The sequence below is a fragment of the Chrysoperla carnea genome, chromosome 5 (genome assembly GCF_905475395.1).
Source record: "Chrysoperla carnea chromosome 5, inChrCarn1.1, whole genome shotgun sequence".
Lineage (NCBI taxonomy): Eukaryota > Metazoa > Arthropoda > Insecta > Neuroptera > Chrysopidae > Chrysoperla > Chrysoperla carnea.
This window is the reverse complement of record NC_058341.1, coordinates 42,610,352-42,630,102: the sequence shown is the minus strand read 5'-3', so window position 1 is coordinate 42,630,102 and position 19,751 is coordinate 42,610,352.

The following is a 19,751-nucleotide window of genomic DNA, read 5'->3' as shown; positions in this document are numbered from 1 at the left end:
TGTTACTATGATAATTTGTGAAACTGTGAAGTCATGGAGGATTATCGAATGAATGGAATTCAGGTAAATATAAATCGTAATATTTTCAAAATATTCTAATTCAACGATTGAATTACGCTATTTTGAAATCACAATAGTTTAAATATTTGCTGTTTATTTCATTAGTGAACGAAAAACATTCACGTTTCAAATTATAAATCAAAGTTGAGACTGTTGCTTACTACGAGGAAAAAATCAGAGTGTAGTTGGCAAGCTCAAATTTTATCTACGATTATTCGCTACATACATACTGTATGGTACGTCTAAAGTGAAACGTTTGCAGCATGACTGATGGTTTAAATTATAATTTTTCACTAATTTATATAAAATATAATTGATTTTTTTTAAAACGATGAATACATTGTGAGTGGCTTCCTTTTGATGAGTCTACCAAACTTTCTTCTACGATTTTTTTTTCGAAAGTTCTGCATTTTCAAATGGGCATGATGCCGTCGTATTTGAGTTATTGGTGTGAAAAAATGCAGCAGGAAATTTGTTGGACACTATGACCACTTGATAACATGAATAATTGTTAAACGATAAAATATTTTTTCTACCACTTCGAACATGCCGTACAAAGTATTTTTGTTTTTCAAAACAAACATAATTCACTTTGGCAAATTTGTTTAATAATTATAAATGTTATCAAGTGGTCGTAGTGTCCGAAAAATTCCCTGTTTCGTGTTTTTCAGTTCGATAACTCAAATATGACGTAACCATGCTTATTTGAAAATGCAGGGCTTTCGGAAAATATCATAGAGAAAAGTTTGGTGTACTCATTTAAAAAACTTTTGGTGTTCCACGGTCTATAAATTACATATTCAACAATTGTTTTCATATAGTTTGTATTATTAATGTCAACAAAATTATTTAAAAGTGACAAATAATTGTAGCTCTGATTGTGAAAACTGTAAACCCACGTCAATTGCTAGAATCCCCTCAAAACCATTTATAGCTTAGTCCGATAATTCTCATTGCGGCTCATTTTTACGAGTTAGTGGCTGGCCAATAATTTTTTTTTTTTTTTGTGTAAATAAATATTGAATTTTTATACATTTGTCAGCTCAATGTATAAAAAAAATTCCTAGCGCAGGAGCTGCACTAGCTAAGCGCATTCCCTCAGAGATTGAAAAAATAATACGTTTTTCTTAAAATCAAATATTACTAATTTTTCAAAATTTTTTTGTTCGAAAACTAAGCGTCTAGGCAAAAATCACAAGAGAACTTTTTTGCTTAAAACTGAAAAAAAAAATGCAAAAAAATAAAATATAAAAATTTAAAATTTTGAACTTTGCGCTTTTCCTTCGGAAAATCGAAAATGTATTATCCATAGACTTGATCTATAAAACAAAAAAAATAAAAAATTTTATTGATGAAATAAGCTGTTGATACGGAGGTTGCGCCTGGAAAAAAACTCAAGTATAAATTTTCTTCCTTTTTGAATCTTCCGCATAGTTTCATGCATATGGGAATCAATTTCACAAAATAATGTGTACCGCGTGCGGAAGTCGGTACGCTTTGCTAAGGTAACTAGATCCACCCAACTAACGTAACCTGATAAGATAATCAATAATCCGGTGAATTTAGAAGGATTGTAATTAACCTTCTTTACATCTTAAACAATTCGATCACAATATTTACGTAAATAAATTGAAAATTTAACCAATAAATAAACATGTTTAATAGGTGTCACTTAATTTAATATCTTTGTTAAAAAGTGAGTGAATACCAAAATTGAGAACATTTGGTATTTGGCTAGACAGTTGATAATGATCACGATTGATTGTTTTTACTCTTTCGTAGCTTTGTTAAACAGAGACATGTCTATTTATTTAAAATTTATTATCAGGGATTTCCTCATAGATAGACTTATTATTGGTGGAGGCGCAGATCAATGCATTAAATATACCCATTTTTAACAAGAATGAACGAGCCCTGCGCTTCCACCAAATTATGTCTTATTAAAAGTATTTAGCGTGTATGAAGTATATACAGAAAATTAACAAATACAAAATTTAAAAAAGTGAAAATAAACAATTGACTGAATAAATTGTTGAAATATCCTGTAAAGAAAGTATTGAATGTCAGTGTTGGTATTAATTTAAATAAATTAGAAAAATTTTGAGAGTATTTTTTAGAATTTTTTTTTTGGTTTTTCGAGAATCTTTCTGCAAATCTTTAATACTCTACTTTTTATATTTTTGGAGAAAATGGACGCCAAAGTTTTATACTAAATTGGGCTCTCAGAGGTAAACAATTGTATTTACGAAAAAATGTTTCCTACAAAATTTATTTATTTATTTATAAGGAACATTTTTTATATTTAATTCCCTATTCTATCTCTAATAGTTTACAAGATGGGTCCTACGGACCTAAGATTCAATTGACCCATGTTGTTCATTTACGAACTTTTTACGTCCTGAGTACGCTCTAAAAGTTCAGCTTCATAGCTCTTTATGTTTTTGAGTTATCACGGAGTGACGGACGAACAGAAGGGCACGTGGAAATGATAATAAGGAGAAATGGACTAATTAAGACATTAAGGCATTAGAAAAAATTTTTAGACAAAAGTTATCAGCGACAATAAAGGTTATTCGCCTGTGTTAATAATTTTTCAGCCGTGGTAAAGTTTCAAAATCTTTTAAAGATCAAGGTCAATTTTCCTTGACAACTTTTGGCTATATTTTCGAAAAAAAAAACTTTCTAATTTAAAATGTTATTCTATCTCTTACTTGTTAGATAGGTTTTATATTAACTACTAAAGCGACCCGGAGAACTAGGTTCTTATTGAACTTATGTCAGCACATGATATCCTCCATCAAACTTTTATCACGTCAACTCAGCTGTCATTTAACCTTTTAAGAACAACCCATAAAGATTAAGTTATTATTTATTTGATTAACTACTAAACGAGCAATTAGCCATAATAGAATAAAATAGTCCACCCTGTAAATTCTTATAAACGTATTTTTCCTGTATGTCACTGTTGAGACGTTGTAGCTTCTTTATTCACGACAGATATTAAAAAATAAAAATTAATAAAATTAAATGCCAGTTTGTTATTTTCAATTTTACAATCACTTAAAGTACGAAATGTTTTCAAAATCACGCGAAAAGGTAAAATTTTTTTGTAGACGTAGTTTTTGTTTGGAAAATTACTAGGGAATTATATTGAATAACGCGTGCAAAAAATACACCATTTTTACTTTCCAAATTGCAAGGTGTGAATCATAACGGCCAGTTGTTTCTACAAAATGAAGTTGTGTGTCTAGCCAAATGATGTTTTGCTTAAATTTGATGCGACTTTTTTTGTATTTAAATATGGAAAGGTGTTATGAATAATTCATATATTTTATCTATTTAAAATTTAAATATATGCTTAGAGAACTGAACGCTAATTTGAATTTAATTACAAATGTCAAGTATTGTGGAAATGGAGAAAAGTGTAAAAAAACATTTGTTATTACTTTCCAATGTAAACGCTTTTCTTATCTACTTTTTATTGTCTTATTGTATCTTGTATATTAAAACTCAGTTGTTTGTCCGATGTGAGATTCCCGTTTATATTTCCAAAAGAGAAAATCAAACCATTACTCGAAAAGCGTAAATTTCAATAATAAAAAAGTACTCATTCAATTTTTAACTACAAACTAAAAAAGAACAAAAATCAGAATCCCAATACTATTAAAGTTTGTAAATATATGCTACCCTTCCACGTAAAAACTAAAGGGCGGATTTTGATGAAACTTCACGTTATTATTGCTTTTACGTCAGAATAGGACATGAACTGAGGTTGCTACGTCGACTTTTGTTGGAGATATCACGATAACGATATACATTTTAAACTAATGACTATACTAAACTGTCAGCGAAGCGAGCTCGATAATTGAAGCCTGTTTAATTGTTCAAGGGATAGAAGTAAAGTTGGTATATAGCAAGTGGGTTGAATAATATCATGTGGCGCATTTGTCTTCAAAGTAAGAGCATAAGTGATGGCTAGGTAACAGGTTATAGCACGCTAGTATTTGTTTTTAAAGTTGAAATTGTAGAAACAAAATCTGGGTTCAGATGTTCACTATCAATTAATTAGTCCATTCATGTGGGTATGTATAGCGAGCCTTAGATAGTGAGCTGAAATAGTCTTACATTTTAACTTTGATTTTGAGTTCCTAAAAGCTCGAGACAGGGGGATTCAAGACTCTATTCCAGCCACAAAAATATATCTTTAAAATTGTAAGAGATAGGAGAACAGTTCATACATATTTTTGACCATTTTGAAAATTGGCTGAAGTAAGTTTAATAATTCAACCGGTTGTAAGGTTTATAGAAATAGAGTATTTCGACTTTTTTTTGTCTGCCGTACGTGTTGAAATAATGTTATTGAAGAAGTGGCTAGACGCTTGCAAGTACAGTTTTAAGGAACAAAACCGTTTTCGACGATTACAGGATGCGTAACATTTTACGTATTTTTTTGTGAATCATTTTCTTCTAAGTATTAGAAAATTTTAAGTAGACAAAAAATTCGTGAAAAAAAACCAAAAAATTCGGTTTCCAAAATTTCGACGTCCAAGTCACACTTTAAGGCTAATGTTTTTAAAATCAGACTTACTTTTTTAAGACTCGTGGTTAGAAATGTAAGGCGGTTACTATAATGGTGGTATGGAATAGAGACAGACACTATAGTATCTATGTTAGCATAAATAATATTACAGTATTGAATAAGGCTATCCACCAGAAGTATTGTGGTATCGCCAACCAGTATGAGCTTAAAGCCCATGGTGCATTGACCCGTTCATCATAACAATTGCTAATGTTACTATTTCTTCAAAGATCAAATCAGTATGGCGCTCACACCGATATCCACAAAAATTTCTTACCGCCAAGGCAAAGATGCAGAATTAAGGGAATTTTGATTGATTACGGTCTATATGGACTTAAACACATTTTCAATGAGTTTTTTCATCCATTTTATAATAAAAACTTATTTACAGTTTATTGTTTACAGTCGGTTGTTGTTGTTTAATGTTCTTTGTCGGGGTTGTTTGGTTTTGCTTATTTTTCATCATTTAGTGTCTTGATCTATAAATTGTATAGATTAATGGAATAAAAAAAGCTTATGCATTCTAACATTCTAAAAAAGCGTAAACCTTGTCTGTGATGGAAATAAAAAAAAAACAATATTAAATATATTTTTATAGCTTTGAAAAAAAACACATATTCTGTGTAAATTGCCATTTTTTACGTCTAAATACAGAATAAAACCTGGGTATATAATGTGATGGAGGTTCATATCTACGATTAGCCAGCGGTACTAAAATGAAAATAGAGACTTTCATATCTCGATCCCGTAGAAAAGCCAAAATGAATACATCGGAAGTGTGATGCTCGTCAACGTACTCGAAACACTAATTTCTCCAAGCACAAGAATCGTTAAGATCTTTTAGATTTAATTTACCGACAGTAATTTACTGAACGCAATTTTGTCAAAAATCGAAAAAACGTGAAGTATCGGATTTTTTCACTTTTTTCAGATTTTGGCGATTATCACCCCATAGGACTTGTTTTTGATAGTACCTTTTCAAAATATTTTTAAAGTAGACTAGATTTGCTAAAATATGAGACTAGAATTGTCTCTGTAAACCCACTAGTTTCTAAGATAAGGCTCATCATTTTTATCAAGTTTATCATTTTCGAACTTCGCAATGTTTTGCAACATTCTGTCGTTCTGAATGAAAAAAAGCCAAAATTTTAATAGAGAACGACAGAATATTGCAACAATTGCAAAGTTCGAAAAAACAATATTTGGATGGTTTTATCTCGGAAACTATTATAGACTAGTAGACCTTCAGAAACAAATCTAGTCTCATATTGTAACAAATTTAGCCTTCTTTAAAAACATCCTGAAAAGGTACATCAGAAATTGGTCCTTTTGTGCTATAATCACCAAAATCTGAAAAAAGTCGAAATTTTCCCAAGTGTTTTCACGAGTCTTTCTTTGTCTTACATTAGAACGTCCACAAAAACTTTTCTTACTTCATATATATTATAATGGCTATCGAGATGCTTTACAAGTGGTATTAAAGTGAGTGTATAAGTATATGTACTGTGAGTGTATAAGTGTATGTGTCGGTCATTATTCCTGACTAATTTCAAAACTAATTTCAAAGACTTAAAATAAAGTTTATAAGGTTCGAAAGAGTAATAAGATGGTTTTAAGTTTAATTGAAAATGAGTACATTATATGTGTATGTACATGTAAAAAAAAGTGCATTTTTACATGCGACGGTCTTTATAGCCGATATATTTGCTTATAATTCAACGAATATTGGTCGCTAGAGCCGATATGTAGTTATAATGTGTCGTCCTAATGTATGGTTTTATATGTGTATTCATCCCCTAGTCGCTATACCCGATTTTAACTCTACTTCTATAAACTTGCTTACAGCTTCTGTGCACGCGTAAATACCAATCTCAAAAGAAATTCACAAAAAAATTCGCGTTTATACAGAGGAATTATGAGTATATCACACCAGACTTTTACTACAATGTTGTCAAAATGTGAATACCTATATATTTTATTTAATGGAGTTGGACCAAAGATAAGCATCATAGTGAATTTGAAAAGAATGATAGAATTTTACATTTTAAAAACGAAATACAAAAGTTTCTTTTATCAATCTAGAAAATCATTTTAAATGATTTATCATGAAAATGTGCAGTTTTAAAAGTTAATAATGGGTCATGATGAGAGTGCAACGATAAATAGGTAATATCTATTGTACGTTGTACGTTGTATTACGTATTTGATATCATTTATCTGAGTACGTGCATGTTACATACATCATGTGTGTGTTTAGGTATATGAAATGGTGCTTTCGATTACGATGAAGATCGAAAAGTTATTTTGTCTGGAGACGTAAAATGTGACTAGAGTCATAAAAATATATAAGATGTTCAGGCACGTCTTTGGGATTTAATGTCTAGGAATTGTGTTTGTATAATTCTACAAACTAAGAAACTTTCGGTGTATTAGCTAAAATATCATGAACAATATGTAACAAACTTATTTATTTGTATAACAAACTGTTAAATTAGGTTAGGCTAGAGTGGCTGTTCTGGAGTGGGACACACTAAGACCCTAGGGTCCATTGTGATACTGTAAAAGGATTGGCCTATCCTCGGCCACTAGTCCATGAACCATTTGGAGCTGTTTAAGAGCGGAAGGAGTACTTTGACGGACTTCAGGTCGGAGAGATCGTGAAAGCAAGGATGACTCAAATAAGTCCACCTCCTCGTAGCAGAAGCTACGTGGCTCGAGGTTCACCTCCTCGTGGCAGTGACAGAGAAGATGAGACATTGTTTCTTCTGCCTCCTCACTGTGACAGCTCCTGCAGTATTTATGATACACTGCGAAGCTCAGGCGTCTAGCCAGTGCCCTGTAATAGCCGCCACGATTTCGCTAATAGAGGCCTTTGGAAATGATATAAGATCTTCGGAACGCCTACGATTATACTCAGACCATATCTTTTTTGTAGTATCACAAGTACGTTCCTTCCTCCATCTAAGATTGGCCTTTATTAAGGAATCCTCTCTCAGGAGCAACTTGCAGTTCGCAAAAGGAACTCCCGGATGTCTATTGATGCTTGTGTCCGGCAGGATTGTGCTATTTCTAGCACCCTCGTCGGCTTCACATACTGTTACGGCTTTAATTATTTCTAATTGGCCCCTAAAACTAATTTAGAATTAATTACAACTTAAAGTGGAAAATTCTCAGGCACCTGCAGTGTTCCTCGAACAAAAACTAATCAAAAATGTAAAGTAATTTATTTACTATAACATTAAGGACGTAAATTATGCCAAAAATATAAAGTTTATTTTTTTTGGCCTGACACACTATTATCTATAATATTTTTCCAAAAATATATTAAAACACAATTTTCCTGAATTTGTCCTTTGCGATTAATATCAGAATCCAGTTCAATGTATTTAAAGAAAGCGAATATTCAATAATTTTTGTTTTAAATCCTGGTTTATCTGAAATTTATTTCATTATTTACGAAAAAATTTGAAAAAAGTATAATCTAATAAATTTATATGTTCGTTCGTTTCGACTGTGAAGTTTATTAAAAGTGAATTCAGCTTACCATGGGCACAGACTTACAACATCTTGTTTGAATTTCAGCTCGTTATTTCTTTTCGTATTATCAAACAAAGTATGGAAGAACATGAAGTTACTACATCCCTGGAATTATTTTTCTTAGTATTAGGTGATATTTCATAGAAATTGTATGTTATCTATTTAAGAATAGTTGATAAGGAAATTTGAAAATAGTTTAAGACTTCATACAGCGTAGATGTATTGTCAAAATGTAATCATCAACAGCTTAGCATCATATCTAAATCAAAATCAAAAAACCTGAAAATACACTTTTCCCGATACAAATTTATTAAAATTTTAACTTTATGGGTTCATTGTTCATTCCATGAAATAATTTTTTGGAAACTAAAATGTACAATTATTTAAAACTAAGAGTTAAGAAGAGAAATAGGAAATAGTTTATTCTTGCCAGTATATTTCGTAAAAACAAAAATGGATCAACATCAAAAATATGAATAATAAACAACTGTAAGAACTTAAAAAAGTATCAAGATTGATTGATAGCTTCTAAAAATCTACCAAATATAATGTAAAATACATTTTGTCAAGCTTTGACAGATTGATAAACTGTGAAACGATTGTAAATATTTCGTGTGTTTTAAAATCAGAATATTGATTAATAGTCGTTTTTACTGCACGTAAGAAAATTTACTTTTAAATTGTCGAAAAAAAAGTATTTACGTGAATTATACAAAAAAAGTTGATTTTAACAATTTTGTAATTCATTGACTTTGAGTTGTACCTAAGTCTTTTGATGTAAATATACAGGGTGTGTTATTAATATTTAAAAAAAGTTAAAAGTTTACTGCATTCAAACAAGAAAATTGGATTTTTATTCATCTTTACTTTGGTCTTTATAGAAAAGTAAATCACTTTTATTGGAATTTTTTTTTAAGAGATTTAGATTCCGCAGAAGACATGTGAAAAATAAATTTTTTTTGTTTCGAACAAAAAATCTTACTTTCCTAATCAATAAAAACTTTTTAAAGTGTTCATCTATCTGTTACTAGTTATGGAGTAGACTGAGCTTTTCATTGAGTCTGAAAACATAGGTCAAATTTAATGTCTGCTTAAGATGTGCGCCTATAGACCCAACACTTTTTGCATGAAGCTTTTTTATCGATAAAATTTATTTTTCGAATTTCAAGCATATGTAAACTTAAAAAAGACACTCTGTATATTTTACATATTACCGTTATTAGGCGCACAGATAATAGTATTACTATACTAACGGGTAATATCATTTAAATATGATTATTAGAATTTTTCTCCATTGTTTCTTTCGAACCTTAAACAAGAATTAACGACATATTATACCCTTGCGAACCACACGTAACAGGCCAGGTATATACAAAAACAGACTAATAAAAGTAAATATTTTATTACTTTTTTGTTTTCATTAATTCAATTATAAAAATATATACACACACAAACAAAAAAAAATACGGAAATTTGTAAAAGAAAGTTACTGACCTGAAAATTACATCTATTCATTGTGTTTTTTGTGATAAATGTTGTTTTCTGTTTTTCTTTCTTTGACTATAACATTATTGTATTTATTTTGAACTAGTCTCGGTAGGATAGAATAAAAATTTTTCACAAAGAAAAAAATCAAATCACGTACATCGTTCTGGGTACATCTGAAATGCTATGAAACTCTGCTGGTATTATACATTATCCTTGTTAATTGCTTTTATAAACACATCATAGTGATCTATCTAATATACAGTTTCAAAAGAATTTTGTACTTTGATGCAGGTTCAGTACCAACTGCAGAATAAAAAAGTTTCATAGTTTTTTCAAAAAGATCTTTATGGATCTTGCTCCTACATATGATGATAAATCGTGGAGAGAAAATAAAAACAACTTGATTGATTTCTTAAAGTCCACTTTCTCAGGGTAATTGGTTTTTGGCGTAACCAAAGTGATATATACGAGATGGATCTCATTGATCTTGTATAAAAAAAAGAAATAAGAATCATCAGATCATTACAATCTTTCGAAACCCCATACAGTGGCATAACTAGTTTTGGTTGTAAATAGTACAAAAATGCGAAATTCGTGAACTATAAAAAATAAAAATAATATAAAGTAGATGAAGTAGGTGGTTGTCATGGATATGACACACACGCACACAAAGCATATCTCACACTGTTACGTGATAAGGAATCCGCGTTAAGGAACTTCGTACCAAAAATGTCCTGTTGTACTTCAGTGATAAACCTACATTAACTTAGTATTCATAAGCATACAAACGTAAGTACAGTCCTCTTTCTGGAATATTTTTTAGTATAGTATAATTACCTATAAGAAAATGCTTTATAAATCTCTGATTCTTTGCCAACGTGATCCTTCGGACTTAACCAAGAGACACCAACTTAAGAAATAAAGCAATTCCAGATAAATTTCGAATTAAATTGTTCAACAAGGTCTCTACCAAAAGTAAAATATAGCTTGCCCTTTTTTAACAACAAGGTGGTATATTTTCTCTGGTGAAATATCTCATGAAAGATTGGAAATAAAATGACCTTAAGTATTCTTTTCTCTTAATGAGATAAGAGATAATGTTTGCTCCCCTCTTCATACACCTGAAATAATTAGTACAAATTCATTCATAATAAGCTGACAGGTTTTATATGCTTTAATTTTTCTCGTCGCAAATGGTGATTTTTTTGGTGAGCATAAACATGTTCGTTTTCTTACAAATTTTTGGCGTATGTTCTCTTACAGAAAAAATTATTCTTGTGTGTGCAGGCCAAAAGCACAGCCTTTTTTCATGCTTCTTTGAATTAAATTTTTTTAATGTGATGTCCATTGAAAACTGTATAATACTCTACTATCGAATATTTTTTCTTATTCTACACTAAAACCATTATGTTAAAACTAAATGGTGTTATCTAGCTATCAAAGGATTTTCGTTCACAAGGATTAATTTGAAATCAAGTCTGTATTTTAATTTCATAAATAATTCCAAGAACATTTTTATATATTTTTGTTAAAGCTCTTTAAAATATCTTATATTCTTTAAAGATATTTTCTTGTTATAATCATTTTATATGAAATAATTGTAGTGTACGCTATCATATAATGTTTTTACACCATGTATAAATGAAATATATCGTAGTATATTAAGTTTAGTCCCAAGTTTGTAACGCTTAAAAATATTGATGCTATCAACAAAATTTTGGTATTGGTGTTCATAAAATCACCTAATTAGCCCATTTTCGGTTGCCTGTCCGTCTGTCCGTCTGTCTATCTGCTCAAAAACGAAAAAAGATATCAAGCTGAAATTTTTATAGCGTGCTTAGGGCATAAAAAAGCAGGTCCAGTTCGTAAATGAGCAACATAGGTCAATTGAATTGTCCGAAGTATCCATCTTGTAAGCCGTTAGAGATAGAACGAAAGTGTAAACGTAAAAAATGTTCCTTATAAAAAAATAAACAACTTTTGTCTGAAAATTTTTTTTGTAAACATTACTGTTTATCCACAAGGGCGCAAATAAGATGCACATTTTATAGTATGTATTATATCGGAATATCAGTTATGAATGCGTGGCTATCTTTCTTTACTTACGTGACATCAAAAAACAACGGTTGCGTCATCAACACTGTCTATACTTGGTATTTTAACAATTAACTCACATTACATTCACGATGAATTTTACATTCCGATTATTTATTTCCACCAAATCCTATAGTATAATCTTAGTAATGTCCGACAAATTCCCAGCTTCGTTTTTTCAGACCGACAACTTAAATTTGGTGCTATAATATTCATTTGAAAATGCGAAGCACTTTCAAAAAAAGTCATAGAAAGAAAGTTGAAAATTAAGTTAACGTTAACGGGGATGGTGGATAAATTAACTGATCAATCAACAAATCTCAGAAAGAATAAGACACCATCCTTCTATGACATTCAAAAATTTTTGGTTGAAAGATACCGAAGATATTTTTTCATCAGATCGGCCAAACGCTCCCATTATAGTTTTAATGGATACGTGGTCTTTAGATCAACTTATATCTGTATTCCATTCATATCGTTTAATTTGAATATTTAACAACGTCTACATCTGGCTTTTTTCTCTTGACCATTATTTTTTTTTAAAACAGTACATGTTGTAAAAGTTGAAATTATTGCTTTAAGCGTAAACGAGTGCGTACAATAGATATAACTTTAAGTGGTAATAAATTAAACAAAACAAAAATTTTGTGTGTGAATATTTCAAAATTAATGACCCTCTATTACACTTTTGCAACATAAACAGTTCTCCAGTTTCCAACATTAAATAAATTTTGTTATGTATGTACGTAAATATCCAAGAGTATAATAATGTGTAAGGTTTCTACCACAACATTTTCTTGAAAAGTTCAAGGTCGTTTGATTACTGTTTGTTGAAAATTTCTAACAAATTTTAAATCATACAGTTATGAAGGAATGAAAGGCAAAATAGTGAAAGATATTTTTAATGTAACCATTGGGAAAATCATTTTGTCTTGTGAAATCGGTGTCTTACAATAGAACTGAAATGACTTTCATTAGGCGTTAAATAAATGGATGGATATAAAAAATCGTAGTAATTTAAAAAAATACTGTTAAGGTAGTTCCAGCATGAAATCACTTTTCGACAGATTTGGCCGAATTTTTTTTCTCGGGTTTATAATAGCTTTATTTATGAATTCCTAAAATTTCATAATTTTTGGCCGTTTAGATCGCAAGATATTTAAAGACAAAGTTCGCGATTTTGAGGGTCATGTCCCATTTAAAGCATGTAAAATGTCCGGTCTCTCCAACTATTTTTTATGATATTATTATATATTGAAGAAAAAGTAGAAAAAAATGTTTATACAATAAAATTCTAAAAAAAAAATTTAGAAATTAATTTTCACTTTCGAGATATTAATTTTGACGTAAATTGATCGAAATTGGGACGTTGGCATAATTATTTCCCATTTTAAACGGTCAAAATTTCTGAAACTTTGGAAATTAATAGTAAGCATTATTAAATTCTTAAATTTAATTTTTCGTTAAATTATGTCGAAAAAAATTTGAACCATAGCTTTAGCATAGGAACTGCAGATACCATGCTGGAAATACCTTAAAAGGGATGAATGATCTGTCTAATAAAACATAGACATCTCTTTTAATGGCCTAGACATGTCATAGACAACATATTTTTATACCATGTATATGAAATATACCAAGGTATACCAAGTTTATTCCCAAGTTTGTAACGCTTAAAAATATGGATACTACGAACAAAATTTTGGTATAGATGTTCATAAAATCACCTAATTAGTCTATTTCCGGTTGTTTGTCTGACTGTCGTCTGTCGCCTGTCTGTCCGTCTGAAAAGAAACCATCACCATCCTCTACAATAAAAGTCGTAAAACTTACATGTTTTTCCAGAAATCGAGTAGAGCGGAATTGAAGATTTTGATATGTTTTTACATTTAAAGATAGGCGTATATGTCAGAGAAACGGAGGTTAAACCCGTATTTAATACATCCAGGTCTTTTATCACCATTTACAAAAACAGAATTATATGTTTTTCATATAATTCTGTAGAAAATAAAAACGCAACATTTGACATTTACTTTAAAAATATGGGTATATAAGTATTTGATTTCATTTAGTTTCCTGCCAGCACACAAGTACATACGTAGGTACTTACATATTCTCAAAATCTCAAAATGAGAAAAATCATTATTTATTATTTGTAATTTTCTTACTTCTATGTTAGTAGAAAACATATTGTTTTCTGTATCGGGCAATCTGCTTTAGTTAACCTTTTACAAGAATCTAAAAATCTTAAACAATATGGTTCTACCTCAGTTTATCATATACATCGGTCTACAGGGAACTCCTTCTATTATATTATTTTAATGAATAACTAGCTGGAAAATTACACTGAGTGCACAACTTGGGAACTACGCATTCATCGGAAGTTCACGAACGAAAACACTAAAATTGGTGCATATTATGGAACGGCACTTGGATTAATTAATCGCTGCTTTAATTATAAATTATTATAATTAAACAACAAAGTATCGGTTTAAAATATAAACAACAAGTAAATTGTACATGTAGTTCTCAACCCCCGACAAATGCGATTTATTTCCTGTGAACCGATTTTTGGAAACCTAGCTTTAAAATGTTCTAAATCAAGTAGGTTCGACCGTTTAGGGGCTACAATGCCACTGAGAAACACACGGACGCACAGGTAAACACTTTAAACTTATAACACTCCTTCGTAAATCAATATCAAAGTGATGGCCAAGGACATCAGATGAGATGAAAACAATAATTAGAGAAGTATCATTTTTGGGGACAAATTTTTGGAAATATTATTATTGAAGTTGAAATATTTGAGTTGATTTTGTTCTTTTGAATAATTGTTTTGAATTATTTAATTATTTTACTATTTCGCTTTTCGAAATGAATTGAGCCAGGTTTATTTGACCATTCATTAACATAGTAGTTATTTATATGTTAAAATTATGTCATGCTTTTTCAAACTGAATCGATTTTGAAGATTATCGCCAATTTTTTAGTTTTTTTGCGGATATAGAACCATAAGCTGGCACTTGAACATACCTAAGAACCATCCCCGTTAAATTACCATTCAAAAGAAACCAAAAAAATTAAAATCGGTTCATACAGACACACACACATATCGGTCAAACTTATAAAACCTTTTTTTAAGCTCGGGCGTTAAAAGCCGTAAATATCAAAAATATAAATATGACATTTACAGAAAAAACGATCACACTGTAATAAATTCAAATCCTTTTTCTCAAGGTATCCAGATTCAACTAGGGCAGTTGGAATACGCCTTTCACAAATTTGGAATCGATACCATCTTTCAGTCAGGTTGGAATCTTGCTTTAAATTAATCGGTTCAGTTTTATTTTTTGTTTACCTCAAGTAGGTAGTGAATCGAAATGTATACCTACATCTGAATATAGAAGTAGCTTGACTAAATTCCGAGGGACAGTTAGTAACTCATATATTTCTTTCATCACCTACACATTTCTAGTGGCTTGTAATTCTGTAACTAGAATAAATCGACTTCTTGTAAATTGTTTTCTTAGAATTGTATTATTTATCAAAGCTTGTAGGTGTGAGCTGACAAATCACTCTGTATCATGTGTGTATGTTATATAAGGTCGTTGTTATATAAGAACAGGAAAGATAATACAAACAACAAGCAACCAGAGCATTGATAAATTGAGCATATTAAATATAGAAACTTGATGATAGTAAAGTCGTCCCCTGTTCACTCAATCTTGTTTTGGTGAATAATATACCCACATTATATGTGGTACAATAAGCTTTTAAAATGTTTAAGGAGGAATTATTTTTAGGATGTACAATACAGGGTAAACAAAATCTATGAATTCCTTCATAAAATGTAAGATGACTGAGAATTCTTTGACGTTTTCTGACGCTCCATTAATGATTCGACTAGTATTAATAAAACTTTAATATTTAACCCTCGAATTAAAAAATGGGGTGTTCTAAGTTTGACCGCTATGTGTGTGTCTGTTTGTCTGTCTGTGGCATCGTAGCGCCTGAACCAATTTAGTTTTTTTTTTTGTTTTGGTTGAAAGGTAATTTAATGGAGAGTGTTCTTATCTACGTTTCAAATGTGAATTTTGGGTTCCATACCCGAACAAAAATTAAATAATTAAATTAAATTAATAAATAATATTAAATAAAAAATTGGCGATGATCTTCCATATTGGCTCAGTTTGGAAAAGGCTTTAAGGAAAAAGGCAATATAATGGAGAGTGTTCTTAGATATATTTCAAATGTGAGTTTAAGGTTCCGCAGTTGAAAAGTTTGTCGGGAGTTTTTTTAAATTTGTAAATTTCACTTGTTAATACATAAGAAAACTTATAGGAAATAAATTGTACAATAATTTTTTTGATGAAATTTGATATGTAGGGTAATTTTGAACCACAAAATACGAAAATCGCGAATACAAAAATTCCTTTTACGATTGAGTGAGGGTTATTGGATATATCTCAAAACTTGCAAAAAGCTTTTATTTTGAAGACCTATGGAAAAAGCTCATCTAATCGTCAATTAAGCTGAATTTTTATTTTTTTGTCCTAATTCCACTAAATAATACAAAAATATGAAAAACTGAGCTTTTCAATTGAAAAATAAATTTCTCAGGTATCGATTAAAAATATTGCTCTGGGATTTTAGTCAATATCTTTGAAACTACTTGTCTACCAGTCAAAGGGAGAAAAGTTTTTCGTCTGAATCGGCGAAAAGAAAAATTTTCCCGATTTCTTTCAATTAATTTAATGAAAGCTTTGAAATTTTTTCAAAGCTTTTTTTTAATCGATTAAGCGATCAGAACTGAGCTTAGTTAATTAATTGTAAGATGTATAGAAGTTAAAAAGTTAAAAAATATCTATGAAAATTTTATCTACTAATAATTGACAGAATCTTCGTAGCCCAAGTATCTTTTTCCTTAAAATAAAAGTTTTGGCATGTTAGCACGAAAAAAAGTTATTCATAACTATTCAATGACACGTTCATCAAGTCTCATTTGGCATCATTTTCTCCGAAAAATTCCAACCACTTATTTCATGAAGAATTGTAATTGATCATTAAAAACTAATATTAATTTTTTTAAGTGAAAATAATTAAAGGGAATATTGTTTTTTTTTTAATCAAATCTTGAAAGATAAATTTGCTTCAGTTCCAGACTAAAATTTTGGAAGCATTTTTATGTATGATTTAATTTTCTCATCGCTTCCATCATATTCGATATACGTTTTTTAGTTTAACATTAAGATTTAAATAAAATACTTTGTTAAGGACCAGCTTTTATTGTACTAAAAATTAGAAAATAATTTCTCTTATGAGTCACTCATATATTACTATTTGTAATCGCTAAATATTAAACTTATAAATTATTCCACTTTCAATATCATACAAATATTCTTTATTGGTGGTGTGATGATTCAAATTCCTGGAGGAAATTCTAGATGTATTAAAGATCACGTTAATTAGATTTTCTTATGGTTTATATATATGAACTTATTTCATGTGTCTTTGTTCAATTAACCATGAATAGAGAAATATTTAGCCTGCCTATACACAATGTGAACTATATAATTCATATAAGACTGTCGAATAAATAATATTTGATTTACCTATATTTTAAAGTAAAAGCCAAATATCGTCAACCATTTGAAAACTTTTTAATAGCAGATGGAGAATATTTGACAAGCATGTGTAGAATTTTCATTAAGTGAGGTTTGTTTTAGTTTATTTATCATTTCTGAAATGGGGACAACATATATTTATTTTATAATTTACTACAATTTACAGCAACATTTACTGACATTTTGAATACTTTTTTCTAAACTAAACAAAAGTATAGCGCAAAAAGGAAATGAACTATTTTAATTTATATATAATATGTTAATATAATCCTTAACAAGGATGAAATATCTCACAAATGTTTGCGATAAAACTATATATTTTTTAACTCCCGAACTAAAAAAAGTGGTGTTAAAAACTATTCACCCATTTGCTAATCGAAACTAGGGACCAAAATCATATCATGTAGTCTCGTAAAATTCTAAAATATAGCAAGTCTCGTTGAATTCTAAAACAAAATTTTTGTTGTCGTCTTCTTTATTCTTATCTCAAAACGAAGGGTAAAATATAAATTTTTTGATCTTTGATTGTAATAGAAATCTTTTTCTAGAGTAATTTTTAACCAAAACATATAAAAATTAAGCCTCTTTGAGATCAAATCAGAGTGATATCTCGATTGTAAAAGAGTCCATAAATGTTAAGTCAAATGCCAGTATTTAAACTGTTGTATGGTATGAGATAAAACAAACCTGCACAATATTAGTGCTATTTAAATGGTAGATTAAAAGTTCATCTCCAGTCACGCGATAAAAACTTTAAATTAATGTTAGGATTAGTGATATATTAGATAATAAACCACCCATTTATTTCCAAAATAGATTTCTACTTAATTTTTCTCTTCAATCGTATCTAAAATATCGAAATAGATTTTAGAAATCTTATTCTTTCGATTAATACCTGGGGAAAATATCTAAGAAATTTTTGTAAAAATTCAAAAATAATTGGTCGAGCCATTTCGGAGAGATTTTACTCAATCGCTTTGAAAACGTTGTTTCGAGAAAAATAAATTAAATATATTTAACTTTTTATATCTCGAGATAATACATTTTTCTCGTAATTAGATGTAGCTATATAACTCTGTGATAAAAAATCATTGCGATCTGTTGTTTCGTTTTAACGTGATGGCAGCTAAATTGACTTTCGGTGTTTTGTACATATCTCTTCTAAGCTTGTTTTGCTTCCTTGCACTACCAAAGCTATCGCGAACAAGTGGGATATTGTTAGTAATATTGTAACATCTATAGACCTGAAGATTTGTTACAGTATGGCGATTTCCTCGGGGCCTAATCGAGGGATGATTAAAAGATTTTACTATAGGCATTCTTTTATATGTTACAGACTAATTTCTTAATAAATCATTTTCCTGCTACCACTTTCATTCACGATAATCGTTATGCCACAGTTCGAAATATCCATTATACCTCCACAAAAATGCTACATTTCAGACAATTTAGTTCAGCTAAATTTCGTATACATTTCTGTCTCACTATATATTATTCATCTTCACTTCCATTCTTTTAAAAACACTGCATACTTTATCGCGTTAATTATGAAGGAATCTTTACAACGTTGTAAATATATTATATTATTTAACATTTCTAATTCCACAATATTCATAAGTTGATTTTAAATTTACATAAAATTAATAAAATATTTAGTTACTTAATATTTTCATCATTTAATCGTACACAAAGGATTTGTTTTATTATAAAAACAGTAGAATCAAAAACGTTTGTTTCTACATATGTATAGTATAATAATGTTCTTAGTTTAGTATATGGATCATAGTATATGTATGTTAAATTGTAGCAAGAATTCAGAGTTAAGGATTATACAAATGTAGAAGATTTGAAATAGTGCGGTTAATACCGGTAATATTTTCGAGTTAAATTTTGAAATAACATGTAACGACAGTGTTGATTACGTAATCGTTTACGTCATATAGTATAGATAAAGAAAGACAGCCAAACATACACACATACATGTCACCCACACTTAACTGATATTCCAATATAATACATACTATATAATTTACGCCTAATTTGCGCTTTCACGGGTAAACAGTGATGTTTATGAAAAAATGTTTCAAACAAAAGTTGTTTATTTTTTTAAGTTTTACATTTAAACTTTTCTACTACGGACCCAAGACCCATTTGGCCTATGTTGCTCATTTACGAACTCGACCTCACTTTAATGCCCTGAGCACGCCAGAAAAATTTCAGCTTGATATATTTTTTCGTTATTCAGCTATCGTGTTGACAGACGGACAGACAGCCGAAAATGGACTAATTAGGTGATTTTAAGAACACCTATAACAAAATTTTGTTCGTAGCGTCAATATTTTTAAGCGTTACAAACTTAGAACTAAACT